This window comes from Solanum pennellii, chromosome 7, assembly GCF_001406875.1.
Source record: "Solanum pennellii chromosome 7, SPENNV200".
Lineage (NCBI taxonomy): Eukaryota > Viridiplantae > Streptophyta > Magnoliopsida > Solanales > Solanaceae > Solanum > Solanum pennellii.
Genome location: NC_028643.1, coordinates 22,609,247 through 22,627,613, shown reverse-complemented (window position 1 = coordinate 22,627,613; position 18,367 = coordinate 22,609,247). Strand labels below are relative to the sequence as shown.

General features: G+C 32.6%; 1 long non-coding RNA gene and 1 pseudogene across 1 annotated transcript; both read right to left on the bottom strand.

The window, feature by feature from the left end:
• Nucleotides 1-928: 928 nt before the first annotated feature.
• The window catches only part of LOC107024917, a 69,033-nt pseudogene continuing 51,594 nt past the window's right edge, over nt 929-18,367 (bottom strand).
• On the bottom strand, nt 5,266-10,870 carry LOC114078060. The gene is made up of 5 exons (XR_003579556.1): nt 10,782-10,870; nt 10,648-10,682; nt 9,280-9,404; nt 6,012-6,096; nt 5,266-5,929 (listed from the first exon to the last, which is right to left on the bottom strand). It is a non-coding gene; the product is annotated as an uncharacterized LOC114078060 (long non-coding RNA).

Sequence of the window (18,367 nt, the reverse complement as noted above, 5' to 3'; positions counted from 1 at the left end):
GTCTAAGGAAGGGAAATCTAGTCCCTAAAAGTCTATATTTGGTCCCAAATGCGGAGTAGAGACCAGAAAAGTCTTGTCGCCACTCGTCGCAACCGCCTTAGTCGTAATTGGCCATTAGCGACAAAGAGAAAAGGCTGGTTGTTACATGGCATTGGAGACGGGGAAAATCTTGTCGTGAAATTCTTTTAAAGACTAATGACCTAGTCCTTGATTATTTTTAGAGACTTTAATGACATGGTCCTTTATTAGTTTTAGAGATGGGAATGACATGGTCCTTTATTAGTTTTAGAGATGGGAATGACCTGGTCCTTGATTATATTAGAGATGAGAGAAGTCTACTAGATTATGTTTAGAGACAAGAATGATCTGGTCCTTTATCAGTTTTAGAGACGAGAATATTTCAGGTCCTAGATTTTGGTCTTAAATTGTTCTTTCCAGCTGAGCAACATTTTTGGCCCTAGATTGAACATCAATGGTCCTAGTTAAATTGATATACAATAAATAAAACTCTTTAACGAACACTAAATCTCTACTAAATTCTCGATTAAAAAAAGATACAAAAAGACAAAACCAAAAAGATAGAGATAAAAATTGCGATTAATTATAATAAATTGGTTAACATCCGATGATGTTAGTCGCAATATTTTCTTCAAGAAATTTATCTAACATTTGAGTTTAGACTATACTAACGAGTTTTGCATAACATTCGTAGAAAATTAATAACAAGCTTGTGCGTTACTTCCAAACTTGTATCTAGACTTGAAACTTCAATCTTCAAATGTACTAGCTCAAAAATTTTAAAAATGATAAATAAATATTGTATGCATGTACATTTCATCTAGAATTAGGTCAATCACTGACCCAAAAAGCAGTTCAAATTTCACCAAGTGTTATCTAGAAACAACAAAAGCTGCAGAACATAATAAAAAATGATCAGACAAACATTAAGATGCAGTTAGCAAGAATACAAATACTATTTGTGCATAGAGAATTTAATAAATAAAAAGCCAGTCCAAGAATGCAGCAGTGCAGAGTGCTTCATCTCAGTATATACATGGAAGTGCATGTTCTTCTAGTGCTCCTGTAAATATTATTCCTGCTATTTCATATGTCTCAAAAGTGCTTTAGTTAGCTGATCTAGTAGATTAGTTTTAGTTAGGTTTATAAGCATTTGCAAGATGAGTATTAGTTTCAGAAACTATGGTTTGTTCTTTAACTAATCTACAACGGCTGAAGAACAATATATTTTCGTGTATATTGTTTTTCTTTTCAAAATAAGTTGAGCAATTAACTTCCTTGATTTGAATTAAAAATCTACCCATAGACAAGTCCAGAACTACTTAGTAACCGTAGTTAGGTATTGTCATTCGGTACAACCTGTCCCCAGAAAAAGGTATAACTACAGCTCCCTCTATCCAGTTTATGTGGCAGTATTTCTTTAAATTTGATCCAGTATGACAACTTTTTAGATTTGAGAACTTTCACCAAAAAACAAAAGATTGCAGCGTGCACTACAGGGAGAAGAAAGGCACACTGGTTTGTTTCCAGTTATGATAGGAACAAACAGTGAGAAGAAGGGAAGTCTATATCAGAACCTGAATTCCATACAAAGTTTTGTTTATTGCAGGAACGGAGACCAAATCGATGACCTTGAGAATCTAATTTCGCTAAACTTTATCATTTTCAATGTGTTATAAACGAGATGTTGAGAGTATACCATGCAATACCTCTTCTTTTTCCAGTGGTAGATTTTCCTAAAACTACTGTTATTCTACTAGCTAAGGTTTTGTGGAATATTCGAACAAGAACCTCCTTAATAATCAACAAAGCTCCAAGGATATCAAATTGTCGGACTACATTGAAACTAAAATATGGAATATGCCAAAACTAATGGATACAATTCCTTCCCACATTGCCGAGCACATTCATGGAATAAAAATTCATGAGGCACACAAAGATATCCCAGTCTGGACCATTGAAGACACCACAAATTTCCATAGTTTATCATGGATGCTTAATTATACATGTATTCAAAATAACCTTGAACAACCCAACCAAAATGACATTAGTTTCTACTTTCTAAGGACACTGCCTATACTTTTGCTCGATTGAATTTAAGCTAGTTCTATTTAAATTCAAAGACAATCAGAACAAGAAACCTTGTAGACATGAGGATGGATTCAACCAAATCTAGTTTATACATTTAGCTGGGTATCTTGTTGCTTACTTGGTCAACAAAAAATTAGAGGTCATTTAGTTGAAACAAAAGATGTCATAGGTTGAACATCTGACTATTGAGTAGCAATGAATTCCTTCATTTTCATTATTTCTTTCATCACATTTTCTAAGGTAGACAAGCGATCGTTCAAGGATTTGTTTTCCTCATTCAAAAAATTGTTTTCTTCATTCAACAATTTGTTATCCTCCCGAGTTGAAGGTAGAGCAGAAAATAGTTCAGCCTTTGAAGAAGTTCCACCTTTTAAATTGTTTGCCTTTAATCCACCCCCAAATCCAAATACATGGCTACGAGTTTGAGGCCCACAACATTTTTCATCAATCTCTATGCTAGGTAGACATGGATCTGTCTGAAAAATTTCTTGGAGTTGAGCCTAAGAAATATAGAACAGAAATTTTTTTTATCAAAAGACATAATAATTTCAAGTAATAAACATTTTGAGTTTACCAAATGCACATGTTTTTAATTGCTTCAGGTTCCACAAGCTTGTTATCTTTCTTACAAGTCTCAAAGAAAATGGTTGCCATATTTGGTGGATTGTCATCTTTTCCTCCCTTTACATCAAACGAAAACATGTCAACGAACTCAAACCTTGTAAATATTCCATTTATGAAATAGTTTTATCATAATACCTTTTGATAAATAATCTCTCGAATAGGCTTGCTACCAATATGATGAAGCATCATCAACTTAGCTCTATTTGCAGCATTCCTACTGCTTCTTGCCTAAATACCAATTTGTCTTAGTTTGTAGAGTTGACTTTGTTTGGAAAGAAAGAAACCAGAAGATTATCCAAACGAAACAAATGTAAGATTGAGGTACTGCAGGAATCTACTACTGAATATCCACCTGAACTTACATTAGAAGGGGAATTCACTTATCCCCTCAATGCTATTGCTGCAAGAATACTATCATTACTATTGAATTGGAAGTCCAAGAGTAATAACAAATTTATGGACTTAGAGCCTTAAATTACATAACTACTTCTAACATTACTAGCTCTATATTGCATATCTAAGAAGAAGTTCAACAAAGCAAGATTGAGGTGCACGTGGAGCAGTCTACCAAACGATTGATGCAACATTTCAAAGCACAATTACTATTTCAGCAACATGGATGAACAACTGGGTATATTTGGTGTTAATGAGGTAAATCAAGTAGAAAAGAGTGAAAAATATATTATTAAATAACTAGGCATACCTGAAAACTTTCAGAAACAAAATATTCCTTTACTAACCATTCCCATTTTTTTTTTGTCTACTCCCCTTGGAGTATTCCTAAGAGACTGTTGAATAGGCTTATCCTTCACATATTTGCATGGAAGTGTCCTGTCAATATGTTCCATAACTCATTCATCCATCTCAAGATATGATCACGATGATTATTCATGTCAACACTCTCAAATTTATGCTACAATAATCAAACCATGAGTTGAGTTATTGATAAGGAAAAAGTACTCTAACAAAAAAAGAGCTCTGTTCTGCTAGAATAAGCAAATTTTCTAGTTGAAAAAGAATTTCAGTTGTACATTTACTTATTCCAGTAGGTCATAATAATTAAAGTAGAAAATGTTCCAGTAGAAAAATAGCTCTGCATCTTCTACATGTACTTTTTTTGTCTCTTAGACAAAAAAATAATCCAGTGATTCACATACATTGAATCTAGTAACACATGTGAAATGTGAAAATTATGCGACAAAAACTCTATATTTGAATCACACATACATTTGTTACCTTCATGACTGTTATATGGATAAGAATACTCAGATGTATTAAATAACAATGAAGAAGTTTAATCAGGTGATATTTGTTACCTCAACGGCTTCGCACATATGATGCAACTTTTCTTGTTTAATATCATTCCACGATGATACTCTCAATGGACACATTACGATCAAGGACTATTTTTCCCAAATGCATCGAAAACAATTTGCTATTTGTTCCAACCATTCGATTATTGTAAAATGTTACTTTCATCTTTTGTCCAATTTCAAGTGCAACAACTTCTTTGCACATGTTGCTCCCTCGAACTCTTCTTACCTTTTTAGGATTAGGTGAACATACAGTTTTATAATTTTGTAAAGACTAGCGACCAAATTCAATTCTGCAAACTAATAACATAACATATGTATTAAGAAAATCATACCTTTTTCAATTGTTTTGGTGTGTTTCATAACTTGATCAGTAGATGGAGGCAATAAAATATTGATTTGCATATCATCATTCTCACTAACGAAGGGATTTATATCCTTTTTTTGCACTTCTTGACTAGAAGACTTGGATGTATTCGATCTTGTTCTTTTAGAAGACATTGTAGACTCAGATCTTTCCTCTATTCCCTTTCCTGTAGCACCTGCATCCAAGAAAATGTAATATTAAAGTTCCTCAAAATACAACAGTTCTAGAAAAAACCACAATAGGGTTGAAAACAAACTTACTTGTTTCAACTTCTTTAGCGTATGCTTAACTTGATTAGTACATGTAGGAGATGGAATATTAATTTTCATGTTCTCTTTCTCAAGACCCAGGGAGTTCTTGTGCATTGTTTCCATTCTTTGACTACTAAACATTGTAGAACTTTTATGTCCTAGTCCTCGAGTCTTCCCTATAGAACGTAGAGAAATAATATTATCAATACTTAACATAGTGTTTTGGAGAATGAGAAGATAATGAATAATGACAAGAACTCATTTAAAATAAGAAATTGTGAAACAAAAAAAGAAGAAGAAAAAGAGTGTAATATTTAGGTTGTACATAACGACTACTAGTTGAATATGACTTTTTGTTTAACAAAAAAACATATCTTACTTGTTTCAATTTCATGGATGTAGTGGTTAACAAGATCATTAGAATGAGAAAATAACTTCTTAGATGGCATATTCCCTTTATCACCCGACGATTTAAGTCCTCGTCCTCGTCCTTTTCCAATAGAACCAGGCGCAACAAATGTATATCTCAAAGTACCCTTCATAGTTGAAGTGTCCTCATTTTTAGTCTTGACTAGTTTCATCTTGAACCTGCAAAAATGTCAAAAGTAATAAATAACAAGGAAAAATGTCTAACACTTAGTGACAAAATAAATCATTTATAAAGTGTAACAATATATATATCAATTCATAAAAAAAGATACTTTACCTCATTAGTTCTTTTTCGTTTGTTTTGTGAAAGGACTTCATAATTCTACAATATCATCATTCATCTGTTTGATAATCTCAAACGAATCATGAGGTTGAGTATTCATAACGACTTGCCAACCTTTGTTGGCATTATCATTAGCAGAGAACACTTGGGATGCTTGGTTTGCTAAAATAAAGGGCTAATTAATTTTAAAAAATCTGTCCGGATTAACACTCACAGAATCATACTAATACTTTTTAACTCCTTTTATTTCATCATACGCATAAAACCAATTACATCAAAATAAAAGCACTCTTTTATCCATGACAAGTTGCAACTCAATCACATATGTTTATACACCGTCATAATCAAGGTTGTCACTATCTTTATCATTCTCACCCAATACAAAAACGCCACAATTTTGAGTCCTCAACTTCTTATCATAATCTTATACATGAAATCTATATCCATTGACAACATAACCATTAGAATGCCTCAAATATTGTGTAGGACCGCGTGAAAGTGTAAGGAGATCTTCCATCATACAAGTATTATCTCCTTTGTGCAATTCTGCGACCTATTAACAATATTATATTGATTATTTTAGAATTAGGATTAACATATTTAAATATGAAATTTGATGTTTATGTATTACTCACCCTATTGTTAAATCATTCAATAAGTTGTCGGTTCCATTCTGCATCAGTCAAGTGTCGAGCGTTCTTATGAGTTTTTGCAAACTCTCTACAAAATTGAACTAAACAATGAATTTCATATAGAAAGGAAATTATCCTTAAGGAAATGATAATAATGAGATGATATGAAAGAACTCTACATACTCGAGTAATGGTAAGAATTCATCACAATTCTTCAGTATGTATATATGTGCTTGTTCTAATTCATTTTCTTCAAGCTCACATGGAGTTCTAGCTCCTAGAGTTCTTCCAGGTTGAAAATATTATAGATAAGCCTCCACTACATTTTTTTAAACCACTATCAAAATTTTGGTTGAAGTTGATTGAACTTTGTATCCATTCTATGCAGATACCTCTAACATAAGGCCATGAATTCAACTGCAATATAGCCTTCTGCTATACAACCTTCAGAACATGCCTTATTACCAATGAGAGATTTCAAAAAATACAACCAACGTTCCACAAGATACATCCACCGATAATGAATCGGTCCAGCAATCTTATATTTTGGTTGAAGTTGATTGAACTTTGTATCCATTCTATGCAGATACCTCTAACATAAGGCCATGAATTCAATTGCAATATAGCCTTCTGCAATACAACCTTCAGGACATGCCCTATTACCAATGAGAGATTTCAAAAAATACAATCAACGTTCCACAAGATACATCCACCGATAATGAATCGGTCCAGCAATCTTAGCTTCACTAGCTAAATGAATAGGTAAGTGCACCATGACATCAAAAAATGAAGAAGGAAAGACCTTTTCTAACTTGCAAAGTGTTATGGCAATTTGAGCTTCAGTATGATTCAAGTTATCAATTTTCAAGTCCTTTGATCAAAGAACACTAAAAAGTATTTAAACTCAATAAGTGGTTCACACACTTCTTTAGACAATATTCCACGAAGTGCAAGATGGAGTAAATGTTGAAGAAGAACATGACAATCATGACTTTTCAATCCAGATATCTTGTGATTTTTTTTGTTCACACATTGAGAAATGTTAGATGAAATCCCATCATGGAACTTTAAGTTTTTTAAGAGAAAGCATAATTTGTGCTTATCTCCAGGAGACAATGTGTAGCATGCAGTTGGAACTTCAATTTTCTCCACATTTTGAATTGGATGCAATTCCGACCTAATGTTCATTTCTTGCAAGTCTAACTGCGTTTTAATTGTGTCCATGGTCTTTCCAGTGACATTCATTATTGTACCCATAAGATTATCACATATATTCTTTTCAATATGCATAACATCCAAATTGTGTCGCAACAAGAGACACTTCCAATATGGAAGTTTAAAAAAGATACTTTTCTTGTTCCAATTATCCTCCCTTTTTTCGTGAGAAATCTTCTTCCTTTTCTTTGGATCTTTTGACAACTGAATCCCCTCAAGATCTTGCACTTGATCAAGTATCTCAATACTAGAATGTGTTTTTGGTGCGCCCTTTCCTTATTGTTTCCATCAAATGTCTTCGTCTCCTTCCTCCATTTATGACTAAGAGAAATCTAACGCCGATGAACCATAAAACACTTATTCTTACAATTAGTCAATCGAATAGAAGTATCTTTATTACAACATGGACATGCCAATTTTCCTTTTGTACTCCATATAGATAAGTATCAATATGATGGAAAGTCATTGATGGTCCATAACAAAGAAACATGCAACTTAAAATTCTGTCTATTTGATGCATCATATGTATCAATACCAACTTATCACAACTTCTTCAATTCCTCTATTAATGGCTGGAGATATGTATCTATTGCATCTCCAGGACCTTTTGGACCAGGAATAATAATTGAAAAATGAAATTTTTCTTGTTTCATACAGAACCAAGGTGGTAAATTATAAGGAATACGAACCACATGCCAAATGCTACGTGAGGATTTTGAATTCCGAAATGGTTGAAATCCATCACTAGCAAGTCCAAGTCGAACATTACGAGGGTCAAGTGCAAATGAAGGATGAAGTTCATCAAATGACTTTCATGCCATTGACTAAGCTGGGTGCCTCATTATTTCGTCATCAACTCTTTCATCCTTATGCCACGTCATAAGAGAAGATAACTTTGTTGACATAAATAACCTTTGTAGTCTAGGATTTAAGGGAAAATAGCATAAGCTCTTTGATGTTATATTTTTACCTTTCTTATTACTTGTTTCCCCACTATGTGTATATATTTTTCATTTTTACGCACCACAAACTTTGCAAGAAGTAAGATATACTCCTTCCAATATAACATGCAATCGTTAGTACAAGCATCAATTTTGTCATAAGAAAGCCCAAGCTCTTTAATTATATTCTTTGCCTCATAATATGAGTTTTGCAAATTAGCGCCGTCAGGCAACAACTCCTCTTTCAATAATTTCAATAATATTGTAAGTAAGTCATTACTCCAACGACCCATACTTTTAATATGAAGCAATTTGATCAAAGAGGAAAGCTTTCGAATTTTGGTACGGTGGCTGCTTGAAATCCTTGAAATAGGCTGTAAAATTTTTTATCTTTAACATTTGGTTCATCCTCCGGTAAATCATCACAATCTATGTGTACTTCCTCCTTTAAGATTAGGATATAAATCTCTTAACAATTCTTCTACTTCATCCTCACTCACATTATTCTACATCTTCACCATCTTCATCATTAGATTCCAAATTTGATTCTGACAATGGCTCACCTAAACATTCTCCATGATGATACCAAAAAAATAGTTTCGAATTATTCCATACACTGTCAAATGTGTCTCAATTATTTTACGAGTTCCATAAATTGTATTCAAACATTTGATACATGGACATCATATTTCATTTTCTTCTCCTGTTCTTTGAAAGGAATAATTCAAAAACTTCTACACACTGTCTAAGTAGATTCATCGAGTCAGTTTTCAACAAGTTGCATCCACTTCTTACTAGGTGTAATACCTTATAGTATACATAAAAATAAGATTTAGAAAAATAAAAGAAAATCAGAATCAAAATATGTGCACAACTTATTACAATTAGTTTTACACAACTAAGTTGAACTTTAAGATTCCACTTTCTAGTGGACCTTATCTACTTGTTCAGTTAATGAATTATGGTATACTATCATATGACAAAGAATGATGCAAATATAATTTTTCCTATCAATTTATTGACATACCAAACTTGAACAACAAGGAGTAAACTTAACAAATTTAAGAAAACACATAGACAAAAAACAGAACACCTCGATTGGAAGAGGAACAAACCTGGAATTCTATTTCAAGCGAAACCGCGGTGGAATTTTGTTTTGAGTAGAGCAGCAACGACACAAGCACGAAGACACGAGTAGGAGAGGAACGTGAAGATTAACCAAGAAGAACAAAAAGAGCAGCTTGAATACAACAATGAAAAAACGACATTAGTAAGAGAATTTTCTTGGTGAAAATGGTTATGTATCTCAAGAAAAATTGGTTGCAAGAAAGATAGGACTGTTGTTATTGTTTAGCTACCAAATTACCTGCAGCCGTATTTTCTAGGCTATTGGTCCCCTTTTTATGTAGGATTACATGTAGTTATTGTTTAGATTGCTTGGTAGAATAATACTTTTAATATGGCCTGTATATAGCCTGAACGCAATGAGAGTGGTCGGCTTTTAGGAGATATCCAAGAGATGGAATGTACAACGAAATGCAATGCAGCTGAATCAATCATAATTGATTAACTCATTAGATAGTTGACGACTATAATTGTAGCAGACTGCAAGTTACTCTAACAATAATGACCTTGATGAATCATGATTTTTGAGTTTTAACTTTAAATTTAAGGCAAGGGAATCTTCTGTATGTATTTGAGCTAACATATTATTACATTGTTCTTGAGTGATATAGGAGGGTTCAATTAGAAAATCTCTTTCCTAGTGCTTATGTTTTGCTCAAACTAGAAATGTTGAAGAGGAATTTTGAACTTGAAAAATCTAGTCCTTTTGGGTATTTGTAATGTAATAACTTATCATGCATTCTTTAATGTGCACCTATATATNACTATATATGGGAGAAATGGAAGTTAGAAATTGAAGGTAAAGAAAGGATCCAAAGTCCATATTCGTCCCAACATACTTTCATCTTATATGTGTCTTTGTATATATGTTGCATTTTCACATGCATATACAGTTGAATCCCACATAATTGATTAACGAACAGATGATTGACGACTATAATCAGAATCCTAGTGATTAACATGCTCCATTTAGTTTTGAGGGTTGGGAGTAAAGATGAAAGTCTAATAGTTCAGACTGACTAAAGCAAGTGCATCTATAGAGGTGATTCGTAAATCAGTCATTCCACATACTTATTTTTCTCTGGTATTATTCCAGAGAAGGTGACCATGTGAATTATGTGATGTTACTCGATCAGAAGATGAACAAACCTGAAATTCATTTTCGAGCAAAGCTAGGGAAGAATTCTATTTTGAGTAGAGTAGCAACAATACAAGCCAAAAAACGTGATTAAAGCAGAGGAACGTCAAGATAAGATTAAGCACGAAGAAAAAAAGAGTATCTTGAATACAACTATGAAAAATGACATCAATAATACATATATATGAAACATAACAACTCAACTGGAAGAAGAACAAACCTAGAATTCAGCGTCGAGCAAAATAGGGTGGACTCCTGTTTTGAGCAGAGCAGCAACAATACAAGCAAAAAAATGCAATTACGTCAGAGAAACGTCATAATTCAGCAAAAAAGTGAAGAGGTCAAAGTTATGACCTTGATAAGTTGCAATGGCGATATTAGAGCTCAAACTAGGGCATTAGGCAAGGGGCTGTTGTATTTTGTGAATAAATAGAATGATGGACTTTTCGTTTACTCAGCTTCAGTATACTTTAGCGCTTAAAATTTTGTTAAAAATGAAAATTTAATTTTCCATCACTAAATCATGATAATAGAGGTGAATGTTTGTTTGAGGGACTTTCATTGGGTCTTGGCATTCGTTGCATTGAAGGAACGATGCATAAAAGTGTATGATTTGATGTCCTCATCTAGGTCTAATAGAAAATTGTCTTCCGAGATTCAAAAGTTGTCTACAATGTTGTCGGAATACCTTGAGTTAAGCAGATCTTTTGAGCAAAAAGAGTGAACCAACTGGTCAGTTCTTGAATGTTAGAAAGGAAAGAACAAATTTCACTCATTCAATGTTAAACATGTTACTAGTATTTCCCAACAACAAAGCAGTTGTCTGTAAGTACAACATTATTTTTTTTTCTTACGACTATCGAAATGTGATGTTATTATATTTTCTAATTGATGATATATCATCCAGAGATTGTGGACTTTTTGTTGCTGCATACGTTGAGTTTTTGAGTGGTGGGACAAGAAGTACCATCTTGTGGACTTAGTGCTGAAACCCTTCACATGAGATATGCTTCACTCCTATGAAATTATGGAATTTTAAAGGCCTGGAATGACTATGTTAATAACAATTAAGACCCACAGAGGGCCTAGACCTTAAAAAGCAAAGATCAATGAAAATGTTGCGGTTACCACCATTGATTAGATAGGTGGTTATGTATATCATTGTGAATTACCTTTTTGTTGATAAGTTGTATAAAACAATTGGTGAGGTGTTAATTTTTGCTGATAATATTAGTATAAATGATTTTTATGATTATTTTGGAACAAATGTCAATTATGATGGAAAGGAAGAAATGTGGTGTCTGTGGCAACATATGTAACTTCTATTGTAAAAAACACCACATAATTATCTGCATCTGTACCAACACAAAGGATAGATGTGTCAACATATTTCACAGAAAGGATATATGTGGTAATATATGTCACAAAAAGGAGATATGTGACAATATTATACTATATAACATGTGTCAATGAAAAGTGTATTTTCCCCAATAGAACGTATATATATGACATCATGTGTCACACTTTGAATTTTCAAAATTCAAAAAAAATAAATAAAATTTGAACAACTTTAAAACAATCGTCCCTTTATTTTCACTCTCTTCTCTCTCCTCTCTTCTATGAATGTCGTTTCACATTCAAAATTTTATTTATTATTACTAAGTTTAGTTTTCCTTTCTCTACTTTCCTTTTTTCTCGTCCTCGCGTTCCATTATTCCTTCCTTCACATATCATTGTTCTTGCAATATTTTTTAAAACATCAGTAGTAATATGTTGCTATCCTCTTCTACAACAAGGTGTCGTATTCCTTATCATTTCTATCTTATCATTGATATCTTTCAGGTAATATTTAATTAGGGTTTGAAATACTTACTTGTTTGCCCTGTTTTTAGTGGTTGTATCACTTTTTCGATTGGATAGTAATTTTTATTGAATTATTTTTTGAATTCAAAAGGCTTCATTTGTAGTTTGTTGGATAAGTTTTAGGGAGGGTTTAGTGCTTTGTGTGTTGGTTAATGTGTGTCATTGAATCATATTTGTTGTTTGTGTTGTTGTGTATTTCAAAAAGCTTCATTTGTAGCTCATGTGTGACATTCAAATATTTTATTTTTGTGGTTGCTGATACAAGGGGTACAAATATAATGGCTCCTGTCAAAAGAAAAATTGATCCAACTGACACAACAAAGATCCAGAATCAGTCTAGGTATCACATGTCGAGACCACACCCTAGAAGTTAGTGTCAATCTCAGTTTGCAACACACCGTACTTGACCTCTCGGAGGTCTTGTACAAGCCCTTACATATCATTCATCGCATATACATAATGAAAAGTAGTGCAGATTAAAACTTTTCACAAAACATTTCATAGTCTTAAAAATCTCTTTCACGAAAAGACATAGGAAATTGTAAGTATCACTCATCAAACTTAAGACACGAGAATACTTTTGGAACACCGCCCATACACAGTACTAATATAGAAATACTTAGTCTATTCCAATACTTTGAAATAGAAGACATAAAATATATATGCCCTCGAGTCAATTGAGTAGATACTTCGACTTCACTTGAATGATGCTACGATCCAAGTCCTGCTTCCCAATGTTCCTCACCTACCAACAACTATAGACGTAAATAAAAGCATGGATTAGTACAATTACATGTACTAAGTATGATATAATGGATGAAAATCATGAAAACGGACATTTATTAGAAATATGCATTTTTTCATTTAAAAATCATATTATAATCATAAGAACAACATTTAACAACATAGAAACACATAGGATAACATTTAAACGATTTAACACATTTTTGGAACCACATTACTGTAGCTTCACTTCACTGTACAGTAAAGTCCTTGACTGTTACAGTGAAGTGTTTTCCCTTCCCTTTTAACACTTCCTAGCATGTAGTTCTCACTAAAAGCTATCCTAAGACTCACTTAAGCAACACAAAGAGAGACTGCCTATACAACCTCCCTAAGCATACCTAAATGACCCTCAAGAATACTTATAATAAGACACATACAGATAATATGACATTCTCTTACCAAAGGCTATCAAAAGACTTAATTAAGCAAATAAAGAAGATAAAATCCATGATTGACCTCTTTAAGACTACCTAAATAATCCTTAAGACTACCTAAGTTTAGATCATGTCCACATAATCAACACTTCCCTAACTAGAGTCATTCTTAAGACTCATCTAGGTAAGATACGAAGTGACCATTCTTATTCCCCCTTCACACCTTATGTAAACAACCCTTAACTACTCTAAATACTTACTTATTCATTTAACATACTTTCTTAACTTAAGTCATTACATTCATAAGTTCATTTAGTAGACATTCAACACATAACGGACATTCAAGTAATGGTCTTGGACAAGACCTAGGAACTCCAACTAACACCTTCAAAGCCTATTGTGCAATGTCTGAATAGCTTCCCATACCACCACCTAAACTTCATAGAACTTCTCGAATGCTAATAAGTATTCCATATGATGAGAATAGGCAATAACCGACATAGACCATGATAGCAAGACATGGAATTCGATGTTCTAACCTAATTCGATGAGGGTGTTATACTTGTCAACGGTTGAACTTAGACACATCGCATGTAGGAACATGGTTAAGCAATATGAAGGACATGCTTTGTAATCTAGTCTCATTCTTTAACTAGCACTACTTCCCTTACCATACTCACTCGGTGCTAGCCTTCGTTTTCATAGAGTAATTCACACTTAAGGTTCATATAGAGGGGTTTCATATCATGTTAATAACCAATCACATTTACCCTACCAAAGAAAGGTCCACTAAGGCTACCTCCCAATGGCGACAAGAAGCACATCATGACTTTCCTAAGGATTAATACGATGCCGTTTCATCCAATTAACCTTAAGTCTATCATTCCTTTACTGGAAGGATACCATTATGTCTTTCGACTTCAACATTCATAACTTTACCACTAGGTTCAAGATTTCACATAAATGACTCTCTTAACATCATTTAAGATCGCATGTCATTCATACATTTATACTAAGACACTTTGGCATCCTAAGTCAAGATATCACATATTCACATTCATACTTGCATCAAGTAAGGGAAACAAGTCAACCGAGACAAGACACCACATACTTCACTTTAACTCATATTACTTGTCATTCTAGAAGCACACATGCATAAGCATATTCTCTTTAAGTCATCCTATACAGTATAATATCATTATAAATATGACCATCATATACTCATATAGTCAAGTAGGAATAACATACATCAACCCTAAGACTATACACACAAAGCCATAGTCATAATCTAACATGATCATCTAAATAACATTAATAGAAGAACACATACACTTTCACATTACTAATCATATAGATAGACATTATCATATTTCATATAATCAGCAACACAAATAACCACATTACTTCAAGTAGTTTTCCGACAAGGACATAGTCATCATATTACTTAAAATAACGCCGATAAGACCACATCAATTGAAGTAAAGCACATAACACGACCACCATAAGTGGACCATACCAATCACAACATAATTGAAGTCTAATAATCATAAAATAAAGGAAATAGGGCATATTACCACCACTCCATCCTCAATACCTCAATCCAATGCCGAATCACCCAACTCGATATCACAAGGCCCTTACCCATGACCATAACCAACAATCAATATAATTATTAAAAATAATCATTAAACTAGGTCAATTTACTACATATCCATCAATCTAATGCAACCTAGATATCAATTTATTACAATTATTACATAAATCAATAACCTATGTGAAACTATATTAGAATTCATAAAACATAATGATCAATATCAAGAAACCCATAACTTAGTCAAAAACTAGGGTTCATCCAATTTATGGGTTCATAGGTAATTCAGTTCAAAATAATCAATACAATAACAATTAAATCATTATTCAATGCTTAAAAACCATTAATGCAAGAACCCATGTATATATGATGAAATTGGACAATTCAACTTTGAGAACTTTAGAAAACATATTTGAAAGTTGGCTCCTTGATGAAGAGAGTGTCAAGGATCAAAACTATACCTTGATGAAGCTAATTCTTCAATTTAATAAAGAATCTCCACTCAAGAAAAGATTGAACCACAAATTATATATCATATACAATTATATTCTATACTTTGCAAGAGATTAGTGTTCATAGCTTGAGTAGATGGGTATTACAATTGAAATATTATATACAAATATATTTTTTCCTTGAAATTTTAAATTATTACGTTCTTGGTGCTAAAATTTTTAATTTGTCATTTATGGGATAAGAGAATATAAATGAAAAATTCAAACTGATGTTGATCAAGCTAAGGTGCAATTGAAGATTGTGGAAGGAGAGATAGGAGAAGACTATGTTGCTTGGACTAAGACAAGATGATATGTTATAAGAATTGTATATTTTGACTATTTTCAAAATTGTAGAATGCATTTTAAAAATCCATTCAAAATTGTAGATTGCATTATATAACTATTTCAACTAACAAAGCTTGTGGAAAATACATTCAAATTTGTAGTAACAAAATTGTTGAAATTTATTTTTTAGCTACATTATAAAAATGTAATTAATAATCTTTATGTCAGTATTCTTCAATTTATAGAAATGAATTTTTGTAATTATGACTAAATCTATGTGTAATTATGAAAATAAGGCGATACATTTTCAGTTTTCGTAGCAAAATAAAAAATATTAGCTATAATTTATGTATGCCATTGCAAAAAAAAATTGAAATCTTAGCGTTGTGAAAAAATATTAGTGGAAAATGCTTTAATTTTATAGCTATAATTTTTTTAATTTATAGCTAAATACAAGTGTCATTGCCACAAAATTAAAAATATAAAATAGCCATGAACTTTAATTTTCATAGCAAATAAATCAAGTCATTTGCTACAATAGATATATCGTGTCTACAATATAAAACTTGCTATAGATTTAATTTTTTGTGGCAAAAGAGAAACTATTTTGTCACTAGTATATATTTTGTAGCAAAAATTTGTACTATGATAGCTACAACATAATTTTTTTAGTAGCTATAAATATTAGTCATTAGCCACATACCATGTAAAGTTTGTAGATAACTTTTAGCCACCTTACATCTTTCCACGAATGCTACAAAAAAATATTTTATCGCTGAATCATTTTCGTACGAAAAATTTCATATTTAGCTACAATGTAATTTGTATCTTTAAATGTGTTTTCTTGTAGTGTCTTTAGTATTTTATAAAAGATATTTTCTTATTATTATTGTCGTGAAAATTTTAAGTTCCGCACTACTTTTCATGTCTTATTCAATAGATGGTAGTTAAAAGTCTAGTACAAGACCTTCGAAAGGTCAAGTACGCAATTATTACGACCCAAGGGTCGCCCCATCTTCTAGGGGGTACTTTTGGGTCGTGACAGTTAGTTAATTAATTAAGGTTTAAAGGTTGGTTAAATAAGTTAGTTAAGGACTACCCTATGTTTAAAACCAACTTAACACCCCGTTATTTCCCAAACCCACATCTCGCTAACTTCTCTCTAGCTTCTCTCTCCCAGAACTTCAACCCCCATTTATGAACACTAGAGCTTCAAGAAGAGGACGAATTCACAAAGTATTTCATCTCAAACTTGTGTCAATATCATTCCTTAGGTATGGGTTCTTTCACTCTTGGGATTCCTTTCCTCAAGAGGCCCTTTCGAAGATGGTTTTCAACTTCCCCAAAGCTAGGTTTCTATCTAGAAATGGGGTCTCTTTTCAAAATGGATTTATTCATTGAATTATGACGATTATAGTATTTTATCATGGTTTAACTATGTATTGATGGTAAATTGTTGGTAATCACTCAATATTTCCCCTTGAACCCTTCTTCTTCCCTAAACTCGTTATGTCTTGAAGGTTTATGGTAATTGTAGAAGATGATGAGTATATGAATATGTAGAATGATAATTGTTATGTATTACTTCTTGAATTTACCTTGTTTATGCATTGGTTATGTATTATTTTGTAGTCGAAGTATAAAGGCAATGAAAAGGGCAAGAAGGTATGATGATTGATTCTTCTTGAATTCAAATATGAAGTATGAGTTACTTAGATTGTAATACTTCTATGTCTAATGTATGGTTGTGATGTTGATAACAAGTATTCCTCATTCTTAAGCCTAGACTATTGAATTTGTTATGAAGTATGAAAGTATGTTGTAATATGATTATTATATGAGTGGAAGTACTTTCTCATGATTATAATAATGTGTTGAGTGAAAGGATTACTAATTTGTAAGTGGTTTAAAAAGTGAAAGGACATTCTCACTTATGAATGCCTAGGAGCTATTATAATGAGATGTTCACATAGAGGTCCAGAAGAGACTAATGTGATCTTGTATGATGAGTATGATTATTACTTAAGAGAACAAATGTTTAGCACCTGAAGGGAATGTAAATGAGTTAGAGGTCTCACGTTTAAAATGCTTGGCCTCCCACATGGGTTTCTTCACGTTTAGTAAGTCTAGATTCCCAAGATATGTGTTGTCTCATGAGATGAAATCCTCCACGTCTAAAAAGTCAAGGTTTCTAGTAGCGATCTCTTTAACCCTTAACTATGTGCCTACATAGGACTATAGCTTAGTGGATCCTCCTTGATAGCTATGTACAAAAGATTGCACCTTAGGCAAGTTTTAACCCTCTATTTTTTTATGTGGGAGTAGAACACCATATTCCATGTAGCTCACATGGTCTCATGTCAGTTATTGCACTTCTTTTCCTAATATAAAAGTAATTGTATAAGTTAAGTATGTCAACTCTTAGTAGGGTTTGTCTTGAAGGCTATTACATAGTGTGAGGGAGGGTATGGGACTTTCTTATAAATTGCATATGTGGGATTCTAAGAGATGGTGTTAGTAGTGTTCGTGTATGACTAAGTTTATTTT